Source organism: Telopea speciosissima, chromosome 5, assembly GCF_018873765.1.
Source record: "Telopea speciosissima isolate NSW1024214 ecotype Mountain lineage chromosome 5, Tspe_v1, whole genome shotgun sequence".
NCBI lineage: Eukaryota > Viridiplantae > Streptophyta > Magnoliopsida > Proteales > Proteaceae > Telopea > Telopea speciosissima.
In genome coordinates, this window is record NC_057920.1 from 58,762,225 (window position 1) to 58,784,810 (window position 22,586).

General features: G+C 40.0%; 1 long non-coding RNA gene across 1 annotated transcript; it reads left to right on the forward strand.

Moving 5' to 3' along the window:
* The first annotated feature begins 477 nt into the window (after window positions 1–477).
* On the forward strand, window positions 478–9,429 carry LOC122661946. The gene is made up of 3 exons (XR_006332946.1): window positions 478–490; window positions 618–619; window positions 9,243–9,429. It is a non-coding gene; the product is annotated as an uncharacterized LOC122661946 (long non-coding RNA).
* Window positions 9,430–22,586: the final 13,157 nt, after the last annotated feature.

The following is a 22,586-nucleotide window of genomic DNA, read 5'->3' on the forward strand; positions in this document are numbered from 1 at the left end:
CTCCAATTCAGGTCTTCACTTCTGGCCATCAGAATTTTCCCAAACTTGGAGCAAGTATTCACCCCATCAAGGCTAGCACTCGATCAGCTTTGGAGTCTATTCCCATTGCTGGTTTGCTCCGAATTGATTACTTTCTAATTTTAGCCTTTCCTTCTATTTTGAATTGTGGGTTTATTTTGGGGCTAGGTTAACCCAAATCTAGTCGTACATTAATATGCTATGGGAACCATGACTACAATAGGGTTTCTCAGTTGGAAATCAAACTCACCAGCTTCTTGTTTTTTTTTGTTGTTTCTGACCCACCAGAGATTATATTGAAATCCATGTCGCCATTTGTTTCTTCTTCGATAAGAGGAGGGAGATCAAGATTGAATAGATCCCTAATCTTAGGAAGCTATTGCTGAACTACAATGGTCTGATTGTCTTTGTATTCAGAACCTCTCAGCCAAGTGGGATCTCTTGTGGCCACCCAAAGCTGTCTTTGTAGATAGTCCCCACTAGGACAGGCTGGTAATCCAGAATTCTTCACCAGCTGAACCTTCAAAATTCAGGCACTGATGTGACAATCTGAACCGTCCATTCAAAGTAGGGACCAACTGAGCCGGTCCAATGCTAAGTAGTATATTAACCTCGGGTCTCGCCTACCTGCCAACATTTTAATGTAATTTACATTGTCAATACATTGAAATATTTTTTGTCTCCCACTAGGTTTGCATCAAACACAGTCGAATTTTGGTAAGGTTTGTCTCGTTGTCTTCTCTACTACCTAAAGTAGATTATTTTTATGCTTATGGACTGTACCATATAACTTCAAACCTCAAATAGCCTCTCTGTGACTTGATCAATCGGTCTTTTCAATTTTCTCCATTCACAATCTCATGTCAAGAAATTTAAGGTCAGCTGTTTTGACTCAGAGAATTATTCCACATTCTTATAATCCAAGAAAGAAGATTCAAAAATCTAAATGAGAAAAGCTTGCAGGCTTCTTAATACTTAGAAAGAAAATTCAAGTTTCCAATGAAGGATGGATGGACATGTCATCTTTTTTACTAGTTAGGTAAGAAAATTCAATTGTTCAAAAAACTAGGAAGAATTTGAGCTGGGTTAATAAAAGCTTCATGATGGTTTTAGTCGTTGGGACAAGATGTGGAAGGTCGTTTAGACTTTAGGGAAGTTGACAAAGGAAAAGAAATCCGATGTTACAATAGTAACAATTTTTGTGTCCAACTGAAGACTCTAAAACTGGGTCATATTTCTTTGTTCCTCTTGACACATGACAAATGCCTTTTTAGTTCACATGAAAGCTCATCTATACGTGTGACTGCACTGTTACGCCACAAAATGTGTTTGTATTTTCAGATGTAATAGTCCTTATGGTACTTGTTTATTACTGCATATGTATTTTTTTGTTACCCCCATGGTTTTTTAGGTTGGATTGAAGTTAGCCTCCTAGTAGTGTTTGTACCCTATGTTGTATAGATTTATGATATTCTAAGTATCTTTTTTACCAAATGGCTGCACGCTTCTCTGTTCTACTGGTCATGTTGTATGAGTTTATGGAATCAATTGGTTTGAAGCACTGAAGTGTTTATGATCACTCAGTTGGCAAAAATTGAGGATTTGAAAGCATATATGGCAGAACTTGAAGATTTGAAAGCAAAGTTCGCTGAAATGAGAGATTCGAATGCAACGTTGGCAGAACTGGAAGACTTGAATGTCCAATTAACTCTTCTAGACCAAAAGTTCTTGGGTAGTAGCTCACAAGGTTCAGTTCATTTATTCAAGTTAGAAAATTGTGAACTTTTGTTGGTTTGTTTACTTAAGTGCTATATATACTTATTCTGCTCTCCTATTCATTTGAGCAGCTGATAATTGAGGCCATTGCATAAGTTGGCCTATATTTTGGTAGTCTATTTGTACAGGTAAACTTTCAGTACTTTGACTTCCCAATTAAGATGTTCAATTATGCGATTATTGACTCACTGATTATGTATTGACTTTCGATTTTATTTCTTTGCAAGATCTTTTTGGAGGTCACCTGCTGAAATGTTGGAAGTTGATTCAGAAGCAAAGTTGGAAGATTCTCAGGAAATATTTTGTTATTGATTTGTTTTCGTAGGGGATAATCTATAGTTATATGTAGTATTCAGAAGCTAAGTTTTTTAAAAGATATGATATTGTTTTTGCATTAAAATTGATGTTTTGTGGATGTTAGGCATATTAATGAAATGGATCCTGGCGTTAATCATAAGTCTTTATTGCATGGTGTTTGATAATTGTGTTTTTTTTCTAGCTGTGTTGTACTTGTTTCTTTTTCTGCTTGCTCCTTTAGTGATTTTTCTGACAACCTCGAGGAAATTAACATTAGTGGTTTTAGTTTTACATGGTCCAACAGACAACCCCGTGAAACCTTATGAAGGAAAGCCTAGAAAGAGTGTTTATATCTCTATCTTGGTTTAATTTCTTTCCTTTTACTTCCCTCACCAAATTACCTTTATAGGATCACATCATAATCTCATTCTCCCTCGAACCGTCAACTCCAAACCTTCTTTTAGGAAACTTTTTCACTTCCGAGATGCTTGGACTTTTCACCCTAACTTCCTTAATTTTTGTTTTGAGTCTTGGAATCATTATGGCGAGTACAATCTTATGCCCAAACTTGCAAGCCTTGGTAGGTTGTTACAGGAATGAAATCGTTCAGTGTTTGGCCCAAACTTGCAAGATTTAAGATATTCTCTTTTTGATTTTTTTAAAAACTTGAAAATTCTAATACCCCCTTTCCTCATCTTTCATTTCTTCTTATTATTCTAACTTAAATTGGATTTTTGAAGCTGAAGAAATATTCTAGTTCCAAAAATCAAGGCATCTCAACATTAGAGATGATGATTGTATCACTAAATTTTACCATGTGATTACCAGACACAATATTTGTAAACGTAAGATTGAGTTTTTAATTAATGATTCTGAAAATCGCATTTCGGGTGCTAGGGATATAGCTAGATCTTTTGGCTCTTTTCTGGATGATTTATTTACAACATCTAACCCCTTGACCCTCCTCCTTTTGTGGAATATCTTTTTAACCCCATTTTTTCTGCTTCTAGCGCTTATATATTAGGATCATTATCACCTACAATTCTAATACTCTCCAATTCCAGGCAGTGGGTCAGTGTGTCCAGGCAGTGGGTAAGTGGTCATTTCAGCTCCTATGTGAGGGATTGTAGGGAAATTGGAGGGTGTCAGAATTGTAGGAGATAAAAATTCTTATATATTATGCTGCCTCACTACGATTGATGAAAATTAAAGGGGCTGTTTTTTATATGGGTCCCGGTAAGGCTCCTAGCATGGATGGCTTCCAAGCATATTTTGGGACCTTATTGGACCGGATGTTTGTGGCTTCGTGGTTGAGTTTTTCAAATCCAAATCTGCCCTTTGTAGGTAACCACATTTTAATCTGTCTTATCCCAAAAAAAAAAAAATAAATAAATTATGCTTCTAGGATAGAGATTTTCGACGTATAAGTCTATGTAATTTGTTTTACAAAATCATTGTCAATTTTTTGCTAATAGGCTTAGAGGAATTTTGTCCTCTTTCATTTCTCCCTACCAAGTTGCCTTTATTCCAGGGAGACAAATCACTGATAACATCATTTTAGCCCATGAAATCTTTCATTTTTTTACACCATAAGAGAGAGCTGGCTTTGTAGCTCTCAAATTGGATATGGCCAAAGCATACGACAAGCTTAAATGGGGTTTTAATCGTGATATTTTTAAGTTTTTGAGTTTTGGTGAGAATTGTTGTGATTTCATTAGCCACCTCATATCTTCGGTTTCTTACTCAATCAAACTTGATGACAATTCTTTTGAGAATATAGAACCTTCTAGGTTCCCGCTCGCCTCCTCATTGCTTACAGGGACCTCAACATGATCAAAGGTATTAAGATTGCCCATCATACTTCTGAAATTTCTCATTTATTTTTTTCAGATGATACTTTTATTTTTTGTCGTGCTTCTATTGAAGATATTCTGACTATCTAATCTATTCTCGGCTTATTTTTTGATTTTTCTGGTCGACGTATCAATCTTGACAAATGTGATATCTTCTTTAGTCACAATGTCCCTTTAGCTGATCGAAGACATATGTCCTCACTCCTTGCTATTAAGGAAAATGTCTACGATGCAATCTACTTACACACTAATCTTTTTCATCCAAGATCTAAATCTACAGGATTGCAACAAATCATTGGTCACATCTAGGACCGCGTTTCTTTTTGGATAGCAAACATGCTCTGTTATGCCGGACTAAGATCTTAACCCAATCTGATGTAGTTGGTATTCATACTTACCTTATGTCCTACATTGCTTCCCCTGTTAAAATTTGTCAAAATATTGATTTTATCTGCTTGAGCTTTTTGAATAATGTTAAGGAGAGATCTAAGAAACTTCACTTAATTTCTTGGAACACTATTTGTTCTCCCAAAAATGTGGGTGGCTTGGGCTTAACGGATGTTGCTACTCAAAATAAAGCTCTGTTTTTTTAAAGTTAGGATGGAGACTGTTAAATGATGAGTCATCACTTTGGGCCAAATCCTTGCTTGCCAAAGTTTCCTATAACAGATCCATTTTTATAACTGAAAGACCATTGCCAAAAGGGGTTCTTGGTCTTGGAATAGTTTTGCAAGCATTATCCCTCTCCTTAAATGCATGGTGACTCGAAAAATTGGTTATGGTTAGATCATCTTTTTTTTTTTTTGGAATGGTTGTTGGCTTCCCCCTCCTTGTCTCAAGACATTTATTCTGCCATGTGGACAAATGATATCCATTCCAACCATTGGATAAGGAGGACATGATCTAGATTGACCACATATCAAATTTTAGAGTCTAATTAAATCAAGGGAGAAAGTTCTCTGTCCTGGAGTGTGGTCTATGCCAGCACTCCCATGAGTCTATCTCTCTCCTCCCTATTTGAAAAGACACCTCTACTCCCTTGTTTTAAGGAGGAGAGCGATAGATACATGGGAGTGTTGGCGTAGGCCACACTCCCGGACAGAAAACTGCTTCCCTTAAATCAAATACCTCTTTTGCATTGACACATATTCTGTTTATCTATGCATGTGTACCGATACTCTTGGTGTTACTGTGCAGTCTCCCAACTTTGAGTGGGAATGCACAGGTTAGATCAACCCTTGAAATTTTCAAGGAAAGATAAAATCATTACCAATTTTTTTTTACAAGAAGTAAAGATTCATGGCCATACATGCAAGAGTATATTTTTGAATTTTAGTTTTTTTCAGTGTTGGGCTCCTTTGTAGCACGGCATGGTGTGTAGCGCACATCCAACAACCCACAGTGGTTGCTGTGTAGCATAGATCCGGCCCACAATGTTTGGGCACACAGCCCAACACCCTGCTTGTTGGGCTGCATGCCCGAACACTACGGGCCGTTGGATGATGCGCTACACACCATGTCACGCTACAGAGGACCCAAATCCGTCTTTTTTCAACCATTAGGGCCCTGCACAAGGTCCGATGGTTCTCATGGGCTTGGTCCGATCAATCAATGTTGGTTGCACCATGGTTTGCCCGGTCAACCCAAATGGTGTGTTAGAATTTCTCATTATTTTACCAAAATATTATTTGGAGCGCTTCTGTATCCATCTCGTTTCTCCGTTGCCCTAATTTACAATTATGGTTCGGGTCCGTAAGTTCCTTTTTCCTTTTCTTGGGGTCAATTTTGATTCAATAGATCGACTTAGAGTCGAATCTAATCCCATCTCGGTAGCTCTTGATAGATGAAAATGGAGGCGGAGGCGGAGGAGGAGAAGATGATTAAGAGACATTGTACAAGATTGATGGGCCATGATCGGCTGTTTCAAATAGAAGATGTTTTGATTAACGTTCTTTCGAGGTTACCCGTGAAGACCCTCTTGAGATTCAGGTGCGTATGTAAACAATGGTGTAATCTGATCTCTGATGATCCTTATTTCATTCAACTCCACTCCCTCCATTCCAATTCCAAACAACCTCTTTTCTTATTCTCATCAACTACAGACGATTCAAGGGAAAAGTGTCCTCACTCCATTTCCCTAAAATCCATGGACAGAGAAAAGAATCTAATAAGCAAATTTGAGGTCAAGTTTAGAAATATTTACGCCAAGCTGGTACCTACTCGTTTCGATCTGGTTTGCATTCTAGACTATATGATTGTTCATATTTGTAATCCCAGTACACATGAATTCATAACATTGCCAAAACATCATTTACCCCTTTGTTACTCTTCTGTGGGTTTCGGATATGTTCAATCAACTGACGAGTATAAAGTTGTTAGTTTGCTTAGCCCCGATTATCTCCTTGTAGAAGATGAATTTAGTTTTGACGCTGACTCATTCAGAGCAAAATGTCACGTCTTTACCTTGGTTTCTTGCGCTTCTTCTTCTTCTTGGGCTTGGAGAGAAGTACTGGATCCTCCATACCATATCAACTATTCAACTCCTCCAGCTTTTGTTAATGGAGCCATCCACTAGCTGGTCCTGTATAATTCTCTAATGGACCGTGAGGTCTTCGATGGGGATATGATTGATCCTAATTATACGATAATCGCATTTGATGTCGAGAGCGAAGAATTCAGATTAGTCTCACATCCCGAAGGTTGTCCTGATCTTAAGGCTTTACAATATCGTAAGGATTATGAATCTATAGAACTCCAATTGGCGGAGTTGAGAGGGTTACTATGCCTTTCATGTGCTAAAGATTCCAAAATGGACATATGGATGTTAAAAGACTACTACTATGAGAGTGGTAATGATCATATTGGTGGTACATGGGAGAAAGAATACAGTATTGATCTTAATGTCTTGCACCGTAGCTACCAAATGGGGGAAAACCCTTTTCACTATTATTTACCTAGAGACATAGAGGACACAAAGGTGCTAATTGAGACATATAAGAAAGGTTAGAGCTGTTACCATCTCCAAAGCAAAAGGTTCAAGGGATTTATGCATAGTAGACGAATGCCACATCTACAGTTCAGTTTCTACTTGGAGAGTTTGCGCTCACTAAAACAATATGTACAAGTACTTTATATACTTTTGCAGTGCTTGTTTCCCTTTTTTTTTTTTAAATAAAGATTTTAAGCTTAATATATGTATAATTAAGAAGTAATCTTTTTTTGCTGCGTTTGATTTTATTGGATTTGTTGAATTAGGCATTGCACTAGTCTCAAAATTTTCAATTCTTAATTATCCTATTCTTCCGTTTGTAGAATTGGATTTCATATGAGTAATATCTAACAAATGTTAAAAGTTCACCTTCTCTCTCGCTGCTTCAAAATCCTTGGCCCTGCTGAGTTTGTAGTGGAACCCTAGCCCCCTTCTCCCTACTTCTTCTCCGTCCCCATTCCCGGTCAAGTTCCACGGCAGCCAGCGAGTAGCTTCTCAAGGCACAACACCAGGGTGGTCGAGTTCAGACCTGCCCCCTTCTTCTTCTCCGGCTCTGAGAGCCGTATGATGGGCAACTATCTCCTGCGGTTCGGAGAGGACTAAGCTACTAGTTAGTACCCCCTTGGTTTCGGGGTGGACCCTTTCAGTCTATTTTATTATATACGCTTAATAAAAAGAATGTTTTTTGATACACCATCCGGGCTGGAACAAAAATCTCATTAGATGTGGAGCGCGGTAAAATAATTTTTCTCTCCAAGTGAAGAAAAGAAGAAACTCCATGAGCGAAGAAGAAACTCCTGAGCGCTAGCGCGCCACCCAGCTGCAGAGCTTTGAAAGTCTCAGTAATCATCTGCTGTACAGCCTCTGGAATAAGTGTCGTTGGCTGTGTTGCAGGAGCAGTGGTGTGGACCACAGGCGGGACTTCTACTGTCGGAGGAGGATTTTGAGATGTACGTGCTCTAAGTGCAGTTATCTCCGCATCCTTCTGAGCGAGGGTTGCCTCTAACTGAGCGAGGTATTCCTCGAGATTCGAACGGACCTCCCCAGAAGGTAATTTTAATGTGGCCGATTTACCCTCTTTTGCAATCAATTTCGCTACAGCACCCGCTGCTCTAGCTAATTGTCCACCCTTTCCGAGTGTGATTTCTATGTTATGTATGGTCGTGCCTAAGGGCATATCGGTTGAAGTAGATTCTTCTTTTTGATCAATCAAAATGGAACAGGAGTGGGCTAGAAGCTACTCGTTCGTATTGGGAACCACCATAGAAAGCGTCACAACACCCGAAACTGCCCACTCCTATGAGAATGATGACTAAACCCGCTAGAAGCTCGCTAAAACGTGAGATAACTGCTTCTAGTCCACTCAAAGAAAGGTACCTAAACCGGGCTAGTCTTTCATTGATTAACTAACCTCCTCTCCTTCCGGTGTAAGAGTAAGGGGCATAGATTCCAATGGCTGTTTTGCCACTCACTCTTACTACTAGTCGATAACAAGTAATAAACCTTGCTAGTCATCCTACGGCAAAAGTGAATAGCAGCTATGAGCTGTGCAGCTCCCGCGAAGCGAATGAAGGGAAGCTTAAAGCTTTCCAAACCGATTACTGCGGCGGCTTATGTAGTGGTCGGCCAACTAAAGCTCGCGTTGCTTCGCTTCCCTCCCCTTCTAGCATTCTACTGAATTGCATTTCCTCCTTAGTGACTCCCTGCATGAATGATAATCTCTGTGGAATTCCTACCAAGAATGAGATTTGGGAAGCTGTCTCAAAGCTTGACCCTTACAGTGCCCCTGGACTTGATGGTTTCAATGGCCATTTCTTTATCTCTTGCTGGTCTATTATCAAATTTGATGTGATAGAGGCTGTCCAAGATTTTTTCAAGGGAGCAGTTCTTCCTCAAGCCTATACTTTTACCACTCTTGTGCTTATTCCCAAAATTCCTAAACCCTCTTCATTTGGTGATATGAGACCTATCAGCTTGTGCAACTTTACGTATAAAATCATTTCCAAAATTCTCACTGACAAGCTTGCAACTATTCTGCTTATGCTTATCTCCCATGAACAGACTGGCTTTGTACACTGCTCTTTATTCTCGTAAACAAAAACTGGGAGAAGGTTCCAGCGGAAAGGTAAGAACTTGCTTTAGCTACAGTCACAGCATAGCGTGTTAGAGATGCCCTGGAAGCTTTCCAAGTTAAGACAACACCACGGGTAGTTTAACAAACGAGCAGGGGAGGTTACCCTTATGAACGAGAGTTGGTCTAATTCCGGTCTGGAGCTGAATCCAGAATTATTCATCCTAAGACAACGAAGGGTGTTTTGAGAATACGCCTTAAGGATCAATGGTTAACGATGGCCTCTGATGGGTGGTTTCGCTAGAATAGGCAATAATGAGATCACCATTTTAGTAAACGATGCAGAAAGAGGTAGTGATAGATTGATCCGCAAGAAGCTCAGCGAACTCTTGAAATAGCTGAAGCTAACTTGAGTAGAGCTGAAGGTTTTCAGATACGAGATATCCATCCTTGTCACTATGGACGTATTTGCCCAATTGACACGTCTGAAGGAATCAACGTTGGACTTATTGGATCCTTAGCGATTCATGTGAGGATTGGTCATTGGGGCTCTCTAGGGAAGTTTCATTTATGTCAAATTTACGCTGATAAGATCAATGCTCCTGCCACCAAGCTACATAATATGACAACTCCATGGCCCTTTTCGGTATGGGGTTCCGACTGCTGGCTTTTGGTTGTTTAACTAAGGAACGCTGCATCGCGGTTTACCTGTTTACCAAGTGGTTCTTTAGCTTTAGGGCAAAGAAGAAAATGGGTTGGCTTAACGTCGCTCTTTAACTAGATGCTTCCTCCGTCAGTCTGATGGGGACTTATGGAGGAGCATTCGAACGACTCCATTCTATCTCTCCCTTGTAATGAACAAAAAAGTGGGGCTGCGCCCCAGTTGTACACTCCCTTCATTCTACGAACCCTTGTTGATTCTGAATTTCGTTCGCGAAGGAACTGGACTCTTGACGAGCCAGCCGTTTTTTATGCTCCTAGAAATCTATAAAGATAGAATTGGGCCTCAACAAAAGAATCGATGTTTTACTACCAATCACAAGTTTCATCTTGGACGCAGTATTCATACTGGAAATTATGATCAAGGGTTACTCTTTCAATCGCCATCTATTTCAAAGATCCCTTTTGAAACTAAAATATTTTTCAAATACAAAGTTCAGTATCTTCCTCGATAGCTATAGCTGTTTTTCCAGTTTGTCAGTCCCCGATTATAAGTTCTCGTTGATCATGGCCTATAGGAACCAAGCTATCTACCGCTTTTAACCCTGTTTGCATAGGCTCGTGCACAGATTTACGTTCAATAATCCCAATGCTGTGTATGAATCACTTACATATTCTTCTGAATTATATGTACCCGCGGGATTAATTTGGAAAACTGGTAGGGATATGCAAGAACAAACAATTTTTATTGGAAACATTCCTCTAATGAATTCCCTGGGAATATTTGGCCTCAAAATGGATAGCAATGACCAATCAATATGTCCCAGCCTGTTGATTGGTCCACCCCACAACATTAGGCACCAGCCATTTCATAGCTATTTGTTCGTAGTAAGCCATCCAATTCATCTGGAACAGGCATTGACTCGCGAAAGTCCAGTTTCCCCCGTTTAAGGCAGGTCAGGGAGAATGAAATGCTCTCCTGCTTTCTTGCTTGCTTCCTATAAAGAGCCGGAAACCTTCTTCCTATACCTATAAATTCCATTGGACCCAGAAATGATACATTGGAAGAATCTTTTGGGTCTTCCAGTATCAATAGGTTGATTGTTTCGCTCCTATATCTTCCAAAAGGGAAAAAGATCTCTGAGAGTGTTCATGCTGGTACTGTTGACATTAGTCCTGTATCAATGCAGACTTTGTGTGGGTATACGCACCCTTTTGGTCTGATGGCAATGTTTGAGTTGTATCAGGTTTCCCGGTTCTCATCATTGGAAGCTTATATGACTAGTAGATAAAGAGTAGTGAAAGGCCCGAGAATAAAAATCTTATTTTCCTTTCTTGAAGCGGATTTAGTGGACAAACCTATGACAGGTGAGCCAGGCTTCGAGAAGGCTTTGAAAAACCAACCCGTGGTTGAAAAGCCATTGCTTCAGGTTCGGCGAAATTCAGCTTTGCTAGGGATTTCAAGCTCGCCACCTTTAACCTCAGTTGTTCTAACCTTAAGTAATAAGCTGACCTTCTTACTACGAGAAAGAAAGACGAAAATAGATGATTCTAGTCCTCAAAACTTAACTCTTTATCTCTTTCAAACTAGGAGGATTGGCGTTTGGCCAAGATGTGATCTATCTAATGCTTTGGGCAGTATCTCGAAAAAGAGAATACACCGGAGGAATATCCTATCGAAATGTTAAAAGAAAAATACGCGTTGCTAGACTGGATAGCCTGTCAGTTATGCTATAGAAGGCCCATCAAAACCAAGCAGCTCCTTATTTACGAACCGCCAAGTTGAGAATGATCTAGAGAAGCCGAGACTAGAGAAGATCTGGATTGGAATGGGCACGTGTGGTAAGTTAGGGAGATGGCAGCAGATAATATAAGAAAAAATTCCTGGTTTCTATAGTTTCTGTCGCAAGCAAGGCCATGATCTCTCGAACTGTCAAAGCTAGGCAGATAGATAGACTCTTTTCCTGCTGCTAAGGGAGAGCAAGAAAAAAAATCAAATGATTGTTTTTTAACCAGCGCCCCCTTTTGGGGCAGCTATCAAACAACTCTCATGAATATTTTACCTCTGGCTATTCAAAACATTTTCTATTTCCGAATCCCAATTCCAGGCGTAATTCATATTCCGTCCCACGAAGAAGTCACGAGACATCTACAAGAAGCCTTAGTATCTGCAAGAAGAAGGGCAGCCCAAAATTCACTACCAAGAGCTTCCTCAAGTATAGACTCCTCTGAAATCCCCAGAATGCCTATTATATAGTGGTGGGCCTTTCGAATGCCTCCTTCTTTACTTTTCTGAGAAGCTCTTTACGACTATAAAGGACAGGGGGCTGTTCACCTTTGGAAACTTAGCTACTTAAGTACTACTCAATACAAAAGTAAAGGCGAACGACATTCTGTTGTACAGCTACTTAGAAGTTGGCCCTCACTAGGCAGAACACATAAAGTTCCAATGAAAGAAAAGGAATCCAACATTAAACATATATTTATAATAGTAATAATAAAAATAAATAAAAGCAGCCTGGTGAAAAAAAAGAACTAAGACGAGAAGACGAAAAATGCGAAGTGCGAAAAAAAGATTGAACATGTGGGAGGATCCGAACGAATTCTTTTTTCTTTTAGACACAGCCGAGCCAAGGATGTGACTCTCAACATCGAGACCGTGTTGGCTGGTGCCGAGGAAGACAGGAATTGACTCGCTTTCCGGCTTGGAAAAAAAAGACGTGAAAGAGAAGTAGTGGAGGGGGTGTCTCATGAAATCCTATCCTCCCCTTCTGCTGGTGAATGATCTAAATTTACTATTCCGGTCATGGAATAGATTAAATAAATCAAAAAATGGATTTTTGTTCAAGAATGAAATCTTATTGGAACTGTCCATATCCGTTTCATCCTTCGGAACCATATCACACCCCGGATATTATGAAATAGGATGAATTGAGACGGTATTTTGTAAATACGTAATTATCTTGAATATATCAACTATTTCTTTATTTTCTGATCGTCTGAAAGGGACAAAAGAAACATCTTGTTCTTTCTTTAACAATTTCTAATCTCTAGTGGACCTCTTAGTAGGATTCGAACCTAGCGAATGCATCTATCGTCATTGATGCATAAATAAAGATACCAATTAGTAGTGATTGAATTCCTTCTAGGGTTCCACATGAGAAACCAGTACGAATATAACCTACATGTCCAATCAAACTATGAGCTAAAGGTCTTTTGACTTTCGTTTGGGTCGAGTACCGGGGGGCTGGGAGGACTTGCCATGCCCCCGCCAAAACCGAGGATTTTTATCTTGAGAGAGCTCGATTCCGCCAGCAAGCTGCATGCCGTATTGAGGAGCGCGGATTCTTTCCCCCGACTGTGGAATTTCGGCATGTGGGTGGTGAACATGGGATGCAATATTCGATGTCAGTGTGTTAAGCATTTAGCGATCCACGATTCGTTGGGCGCTTCGGGGCCCTGTCAGTCGGCTTTCCAATCAATTGACCCGCTTTCCTGAGTCAACAGGGGAACTACCCCTATTCTGACTTTGAATAGGCTTCTTTCTTTCTAGCCTGTTCGTTTGACAGACTCCAAATCTGTTCCATTCAAACGAGGTTCGAATCCGATAGCGAGTGGGGCCAACAAGACCAAGGCTTTCTACTCGCGGTGATTGATGATAGAAAGTGACTTTGTAACGTTGACTCCATCTTCGTGGAACGGGAGTGGCCCTAGAGGGAAGGGATGGACGAGCTCGCTCCAACCGAGCAGGAGTGGGGAACTTTTTGAACTATATTTAGATCTTCCTTCCGACTGACCAAAAGGGCTGATGAGAAAGAGATACATAATAGATGTTGTTATATATGAGGAAGCGAAGAGGCCAGCGAAGAAAAGCTGATCTACGACCACCCTTTTATATAGGATGGTCTACGATCAGCTCGATCACCGGGAGAGAGTGGTCTACGATCAGCTAGCTCATAGTTGCTTGGTTGATGGGCTTCCTTTCCACAGCTTCTCAGGAAGATCTCGATAAGAATGAATTGAATCGGATCGACTCGACTGATATGATCGATGGAATGGGTACAAGGTGGAGGTTATTGTGTTATGATTTAGTTAGGACTTAGTCTCCCTTTCGTTATCTTCCGCCCCCTCGTAAGAAGGGCCGGGTGGATTACCTTTGGGAGCTTCAACTCTTGCCAAACGATGCGGTGTGGCATGCTCAACAAAAGCATGAAAAAACAATCACACTTTCAGAATGACAATCTGAGATCCGAAATCTCAAACGAAAAAGCTCCGGAACCGGCAATCGCAAAAGGAACAGAGCCCCTGGGAGTTGGTTAGACATATGCGTACAAACCGGCAACCACTGGCATTTCATCACTCCTTGGCACTAGTTCAGGTAGATCCTTGGTCAAAGACTTTATAAATTATGTAGTATGAATATCCCTCTTTGGAAAATTCCCAGTCGATTCCATGATGTAGATCCCAGCAAGCCTTACATTATTGTACAAGTAAATCAGGTTAGGACCTTGGATTCTAAGGTTGTTAATGAAGAGAACCACATCCCTAACATTAATGATGGCAGTGATTCCTGGTACCTCTTATCTTTTCCTAGAAAGGGTCTCCCTCTTTGGCCTTTTGTATTCTATAACTCTGTGTTTGCTTTCTCACTCTTTCATTGTGCATTCATAATTAGGGACCTAATTCATATGAACCCAAGTCCATTTGAAGTTCATCTCTTAGTTGCATGGGTATTGCTTACCATCTTGGGAGAAATAATCTACCATAGGGGTTACAAAATAAAATATTGTTGAATTTGTGGTGCTTCGAATTTCTTAGGTGGAGGAGCTGATCCACAGACACGGGCAAGGTAGAGGTGAGGAGAAAGCTTAGAAAAACCCAGGTTCTGTTTCAAGACAAGGAGTGATGTGGATGTATTAGGTGATGGTTACAAATGGAGGATGAACGGCCAAAAAGTGATATTGCAGAAGAAAGCAACTAAAAAACTTGAGTGAAAACAGAGGAGCTTCTGGTGTATAAGAACTAGAATAATCTGAACTGTTTGATTGATTGATGAGATAAAGGAGTAGAATATATAAAGGCCGGGAATCCATTTGAAGTCTCCTTGGAATCCACCAAGTTAAACCTGGAAATCCACTTAGAGCAAGTACTGAATCCACAGTGCTTACAAGTAAACTGACGTATGCTTAATTCATAAATTTTTTTTTTTTTTGGGGGTCGGGGTGGGGGTTGGGTGGGAGCTGTATGCCTATACATATATTTATAGTTTTGGATTTGGATTGGACAGACTCATGGACTGACCTTGACCAATTTCTGGACTGAAAATGAAAATAGAAACCAAAACTTGTACTGATAAAACAGACCTGTTGATCAGCCTAATATAATTTTTTGTTCAGCTAGGACTCTAACAAAACTTTCAAAAATCAAAACTGGAAAAGGAGTAGAGGACTGATACAAATCCAGGCATGATTATGATATGGACTAACAATCAAAATCAAAACAACTACTAATTTCTAACCAACACAAGGACTGGTATTCCCTCCTAATTTCACAAGGAAATATTATCACGGTTCAGGTCCTCTTTCTCTTGGTCTTTGGTACTGCATCTTTCATTCTGAACATCTCGTGTGGAAAATAATAGGTTGTCGACATTACAAAGTACTCATAGTTGTTGTCTGTGCCCAGAAAGGTTACTCATAACAGAATGGATAATAGTTATAGTTGCTTGGCTGTTCAGTGTGGGCTTAGTTCATCTGTAGACATTTAAGTCTTGTGTATCCCATGTGTCTATTTTAAGCATCTTTTTAACCAAATGGTTGCACGTTTCTCTGTTCCACAGGTCATGTTGTACGAGTTTATGGAATCAATTGGTTTGAAGCACTGAAGTGTTTATGATCACTCATAGTTGGCAGAAAGGGAAGATTTGAAGGCAGAATTGGAAGATTTGAAAGCGAAGTTGGCTGAAATGGAAGTTTTGAAAGCAAAGTTGGCAGAAATGGAAGCTCTTCTAAGCCCAAAAGCTCTTGGGTAGTAGCTCACAAGGTTCAGTTCATTTATGGTAAGTAAGAAAATTATTAAATTTTGTTGGTTTGTTTGCTCAAGTACTATATATACTTATTTTTCTCACCTATTGATTTGAGCAGCTAATAATTGAGGCCATTGCATAAGCTGGACTATATTTTGGCAGTCAATTTGTACAGGTAAACTTTCATTCGCGTGAGTTGGGAAAGAAGAGATTTTTTAGGAGAAAGGGGCACCTCTGCCCCTAACCGGGGTAACACTATTGTTTCCATTGACATTTTGAAAATATGTTTAATGTGCTCTTTATTATCTTATTAATCTTGTCCATCTCTCTTTTTATCTCTTAAGCATAAAGCTTTATTGTGTGGTGTTTGATAATTGTGTTTATTCTAGCTGTGTTGTTCTTGCTTCTTTTTCTGCTTGCTCCTTTGTGATTTTTTTGACTTTGCTTTTTTGGTTTTGTTTGCTCTTTTTCTTTGGTTCCGATTGCTCTTAGTGTTTAGCTGTTCTCTTTGCTGTCTTTCTGTTTATCCATGCATATCCTGTCTTAGAATGTCAGGGGTCTTCACAGACCCTTATTAAAACAATGTTTTTCTTCTCATTGTAAAAAATTTAACCCCAATATCACAGACCCTTATTAAAACACTTAAGATATTCTCTATTTGATTATTTTTTAAAACTTGAAAATTCCAATACCCCCCCCCCCCCCCCTCCCCCCTCCCCCCTCCCTTTTCCTCATCTTTCCTTTCTTCTTTTTATTCTAACTTAAATTAGACTTTTAAGGCTGAGGAGATATCCCGGCTCCAAAAATCAAGGCATCTCCACATTATAGATGGGGATCGTAAGACTTATTTTACCATGCGATTACCAGACACAATGTTCGTAAATATAAGATTGAGTTTTTAATAGATGACTCTGGAAATCGCATTTCGGGTGCCAGAGATATAGCTAGATCTTTTGCCTATTTTCTGAATGATTTATTTACAACGTCTAACCCCCTAAACCCCTCTTTTGTGGAATGTCTTTTTAACCCCATTGTTTCTACTTTTATCTCTCGTATATTATGCCTCCTCCCCATGATTGATGAAATTGAAGAGGTTGTTTTCTCTATGGGTATACGGCTCCAAGTGTGGATGGCTTCCAAGCATGTGTTTGGGACCTTATTGGATCGGATGTTTGCTGATTTGTGGGTGAGGTTTTCAACTCCAAACTCCTGTTCTTTGGTGTTAACCACACTTTAATCTGTTTTATTCCCAAAAAAAGATAATGCCTCTAGTTTTCGACCTAGCTATAAGCCTGTGTAATGTGTCTTATAAAATCATTGCCAATTTTTTTGTTGATGGATTTAAAGGATTTCGCTCCTCTTTCATTTCTCCCTATCAAGATGCCTTCATCTCAGGCAGACAAATCACTAATAACATCATTTTAGCCCATGAAATCTTTCAATTTTTACACTATAAGAAAGGGAGAGTTGGCTTTGTGGCTCTCAAATTGGATATAGTCAAAGCATACGACAGGGTTAAATGGGGTTTTATGCATGCCATTTTTTAGTTTTTTGGGTTTTGGTGAGGATTGGTGTGATTTCATTAGCCACCTCATGTCTTCGGTTTCTCACTCAATCAAACTTGATTGCAATTCTTTTGAGTCTATAGAACCTTCTAGGGGTATTAGACAGAGTTGCTCCTAAGTCCCTATTTATTTATTATAGCTATGGAGGTTCTCTCTCGCCTCCTCATTGTTTACAAGGACCATAACATGGTCTAAGGTATTAAGATTGTCCACCATGCTCCTGAAACTTCTCATTTGCTTTTTGTGGATGATATTTTTAATTTTTTTTGTTGTGCTTCTATTAAAGATATTCTAACTATCAAATCTATTCTCGACTAATTTTTTGATTTTTTTAGTCAACATATTAATCTTAACAAAAGTGTCCCTTTAGCTGATCGAAGACGCCTGTCCTCAGTCCTTGGTATTAAGGAAATATCCTGTGATGCAATCTACTTAGGTATTAATATTTTTCATCCAACATCTAAATCAGCAGGATTGCAACAAATCATCGATCACATCCAGGACTGCCTTTCTTGTTGGAAAGCAAACACGCTATCTTATGCTGGATGTAAGATCTTAACACAATCTGTTCTATCTGCTATTCATGCTTACCTTATGTTCTGCTTTGCTTTCTCTGTCAAAATTTATAGAAGTATCGATTCATCTGCTTCCGCTTTTGGAATGGCGAAAATGAGGGATCTAAGAAACTTCACTTAATTTCCTGGAGCATTGTTTGTTCTCTAAAAAATGTAGGTGTCTTGGGCTTAAGAGATGCTTCTACTCAAAATAGAGCTCTTTTATTAAAGTTAGGATGGAGAGTGTTAAATGATCAGTCATTGTTTTGGGCCAAATCCTTGCATGCCAAATATTCCTATAACAGATCCATTTTTTACCGAAAAACCCTTTGCCAAAAAGGGTTCTTGAACTTGGAATAGTATTGCAAGCATTATCCCTCTCCTTAACGTATGATCTCCCAAAAAATTGGGTCTGGTCAAAACACCTTTTTTTGGAATGATCCTTAGCTTCCCCCTCCTATTCAACTCAACTATAACCTTTTGGCCAAGGTTATTGACTTTACTTCTTCCAACTGTTGGAACATGAATACCTTATCTCGGCTCTTCACCCCCCCCATCCTTTGTTTGTGAAATGAAAGATTCCCATTTCCCAATATTTGAATAGATGGTGGTGTAATCTTTCCAACTTTGATCATTTTCCCACCAAGTTAGCCGCCAACTTCATTTTTAAAGACAGATGTCCAAATGGTGGGAATCGGGATGTGAAGGATCCATGAATGGGGATCATGCTGCTTCAAGGAATGAATAAAGATGGTCTCTATCGTCTCCCTCAATCTCCATCACCAGTACCTTCATCCCAACTGTTGCCCACCGTTCACATTGGCGAAAGAGTTTCTAGATTGATTTGGCATGATCGACTCGGTCATCCTTCTTCAAAGTGTATGAATTTTTATACTTCATCAGTCATCCCTACCACTGATAACATCATCTTCTTCTTTGATCTGCATCTTTTGTCAAATGGGAAAGGCTCACAAACTTCCATTTGGCATGAGTAAATCAGTAGCATCATCTCCATTTGAATTAGTGCACTCAAATATTTAGGATCCAGCAGCTCCCACAACATCAGTGCAAGGATTTTAATATTATATTTCTTTTTTAGATGACTTCAGTAGATTTACATGGATATTTACTCTTGTATCCCATTTTGAAGTTTTTTCTGTTTTTATGCAATTTAATACTCATGTTCAAAATATTTTCAAGTGTACTTTGAAAGTATTTCAGTCAGATGGAGCACATGAGTACCAATCTTTTGACAAATATTTCAAAGATTATGGCATTATTCATCAACATTCTTGCCTCCATACATTTGAGAAAAATGGAAGGGCAGAACGCAAACATCGTCATATAGTAGAAAACAGATTAACACTTGTGGCAAAAGCTTCTATTCCTTTGCCATTTTGGCCTTTGGCATTTGACACAACAGTATATTCCAGTTCTTCAGAATAGGTCCCCATATTAGTTGTTGTTAAGAAAAGATCCTAATTATATGATGCTACGAACATATGGCAGTGCATGCTATCCTTAGCTAAGGCCATACAACAAGCATAAATTGCAATTTCGATCCACCCAATGTGTTTTTTATTGGGTACAGTAATAGTCACAAGGGGTACAAATGCTTTGATCCATCAATGGAGAGAACTTCCATATCACAACATGTCACATTTGATGAAGAGATTTTTCCATATGCCAACAAAACACCATCCGGTCCCACATTAACCACCCCACCCACCCACCCACCCACCATCCTCCTAGTGACAATATTCTTAATCCAAACCCCATTGCCATTCCCGTCATGACCGATCTCAAACACTCTCCATCTCACCCACAACATCTAATGAACCACCCACATCCCCTATTGAGTCTCCACAACTGAGTACTCATGACTCAACCCAACCGAGTATGCCATCACATACACCAGCCACTACCTCCAATACCCTAGTCCACCATCCGATGGTTACCCGACTTGGGTCTGGTGTGACTAAACCAATTAAAAAATTAAATCTATTAGCCACAAAATACCCCATTCCATCAGCCTACAGTACCATGTCCTCACCCACTAATGTACAATTACTTCCTATACAATGGCAAGCAAGGATCCTAAATGGAGAGAGGCCATGAGTGATGAATTCAATGCTCTTCTAAGAGATGGAACATGGCAGATCGTACCCAACCACTCTTCCATGAATTTGGTTGGAAACAAATGGGTTTATAGGATCAAACGAAATTCTGATGGATCAATTTCACGCTACAAATCCGTCTTGTAGCAAAGGGATTTCTTTAATATGAAACAATTGATTTCTTTAATACATTCAGCCCTGTTGTAAAGCCAAACATAAGTACACATTGGATCTTCTTCATAAGGCTAATATGGATGGCTCAAAATCGATGCCTACACCAAGCACTACGTCATCCCTATCTCGTGGTACTGGTTCAACCTTTCATGATCCAACTAAGTACAAAAGCATCGTTGGTGGTGTATAGTATTTGACTCTATCTAGACCAAATATTTCTTTCTCTGTCAACAGAGTGTATCAATTCATGCATTCACCAACTATGGATCACTGGGCTGTTGTCAAAAGAATCCTTAGATATTTAAAAGATACTATTGACTTTGGAATAAAAACTCGGCCTTCAAACTCAGTACACCTTTGTGCCTACACAAATGCTGATTGGCAGGCTTCCCATATGGAAGAAGATCCATAAGCGGATACTGCATATATCTTAGTCATAACTTAGTCTCATGGAGCTCTAAGAAGCAACTCACAGTAGCCAAATCATCTATAGAATCAGAATACAAGGGAGTAGCCAATGCATCTCTTGAACTAATATGGCTGCGTCAATTACTTTTCGATCTTGGAATCAACATCAAACCACCGATGCTCTACTGTGATAACATTGGGGCTACATATCTAGCCTCCAATCCATTGTTTCATGCACGCACAATACACATAGAAATAGGCTATGTGTTTATACTTTGTGAGTACTTTGTGAGGGAACAAGTGGCATCCAACCGTCTATCTATATGTTTTGTGCCAAGTAGTGATCAGATTGTTGATAATCTGACTAAAGGATTATCGGAATCACGATACCAAACTCTCAGGGACAAGCTCCCAGTTTGCAAGAGACTGTTTCGCTTGAGGGGGCGTGTAACGGATAATTCAAAAGTTCAAATTTCACTTTGCATTGATAGAGTCAACAATCGTTGGGGCAGTTCCAAAAGGATAGGTATACTCCTACAAGTTAGGAAGAGTTTTTGATAAACTATAACTCTATCTGTTGTAACCATCACCTTGTACAATTTGAATTATCTTTATAAATACATCTCAACCTTATCACAAGAGACAATAAGGGAAGATCACAAACCAAACTCAATCTGTTACTGTATTGTAATTAATGTTGGTAACTGCAAAGTTTTCTGTCACACTTTGCACCAACTGTCCAACGGTTGAATTCAGAACTTCAATAGGGTCGTCTTCTGATATGACCCCATTGACACCTGGAGCTCACGAGAATTCTATGGAGGAAGAAGTGGAAGCATGCATGGGGGAAGTGGGTGAAACTCCACGTCAGGAGAGTGATGTTCCACGTCGCACAGTAAGGGTTAGGAGACGACCCACTCATTTAGTTGATTTTGTGTAATGAGATGTCATGCGAATGTAATGGGAAGGGATGTACTCAGAGCTTTCTGTTAGGAGTCAGGTATAGGTGTCATGAAGGGATATGATGGTAAATTGTTAGAGAAGAGGAGTCACAGTATACGAATGGGTTATAAATAATTGTATTGTTGCTTTTGAAGGATAAGAAAGAAAGATAGTTCTCCCCTTTCTCCGTCTCTCTCTTCTCTCTTCTCTCTTTTCCCCTGTTTCCTCTTCTGCTTCGCCTTTTTCTCTTCTCCCTTGCTCAATTCTGTCCTCTCTGCCGTAGACGTAACATTTTGGTCCGACTGCCGGATATGGTCAAGGCACTCGCTGAGACAACTTGACGAGTCGATTAGACAACTCGGGCGACGTCGACCGAACAAGGTGAAGCGGTTGAATGCGCCGCGAAAGCGATTAATGTCGGCGACAGGCTCTTACCGATCGGTGGTTCGGTGTGGCGATGGATGGCGAGGCTTGAGCAGTCTTGCGAGTTGCGCCACCAACTCCGGATCAACGACTGGTAACGACGGTGTTCGGCTAGGGATTTTGGGACCTCCCCGATCGTTCCACCACCTCCCAATCCGATCCAAACCCGAACAATTCGTTTGGAGTTTCCTCGGTTTGATGGTGTGGATCCAGTGGGGTGGATCTTTAAGGCTGAGAGATTCTTTGACTTTCATGCCACCCCCATCGAGCAACGCTTGTTAGTTTCATCGTTTCACATGGATGGCGCTGCTCTTCAATGGTTCCAATGGATGCACCGCAACGGAGAGTTCACCACATGGGAGGCTTTTACCAGAGCATTGGAAACCCGCTTTGGACCGTCTGAATTCGACGACCCCCAAGCATCGTTGGCTAAATTGATGCAGAGCTCCACTGTAGCTGATTACCAGTCCAGATTTGAAGCACTGGCTAACCGCATCGATGATCTCCCTGCTGCCTTCCTTGTGAGTTGTTTTATTTCAGGGCTTCGTCCAGAGATCAAAAACGAAGTGTTAGCCTTCAAACCGACGTCCATGGCACATACCGTTAGTTTGGCTAGGCTCCAGGAAGCCAAATTGGCGGAGCTGCGTCGGCTCAACCCCAAAATTTTCTACTCTCCGGCCAAGTCGACAGCATCAGCTACGGTGAATCAGCCAC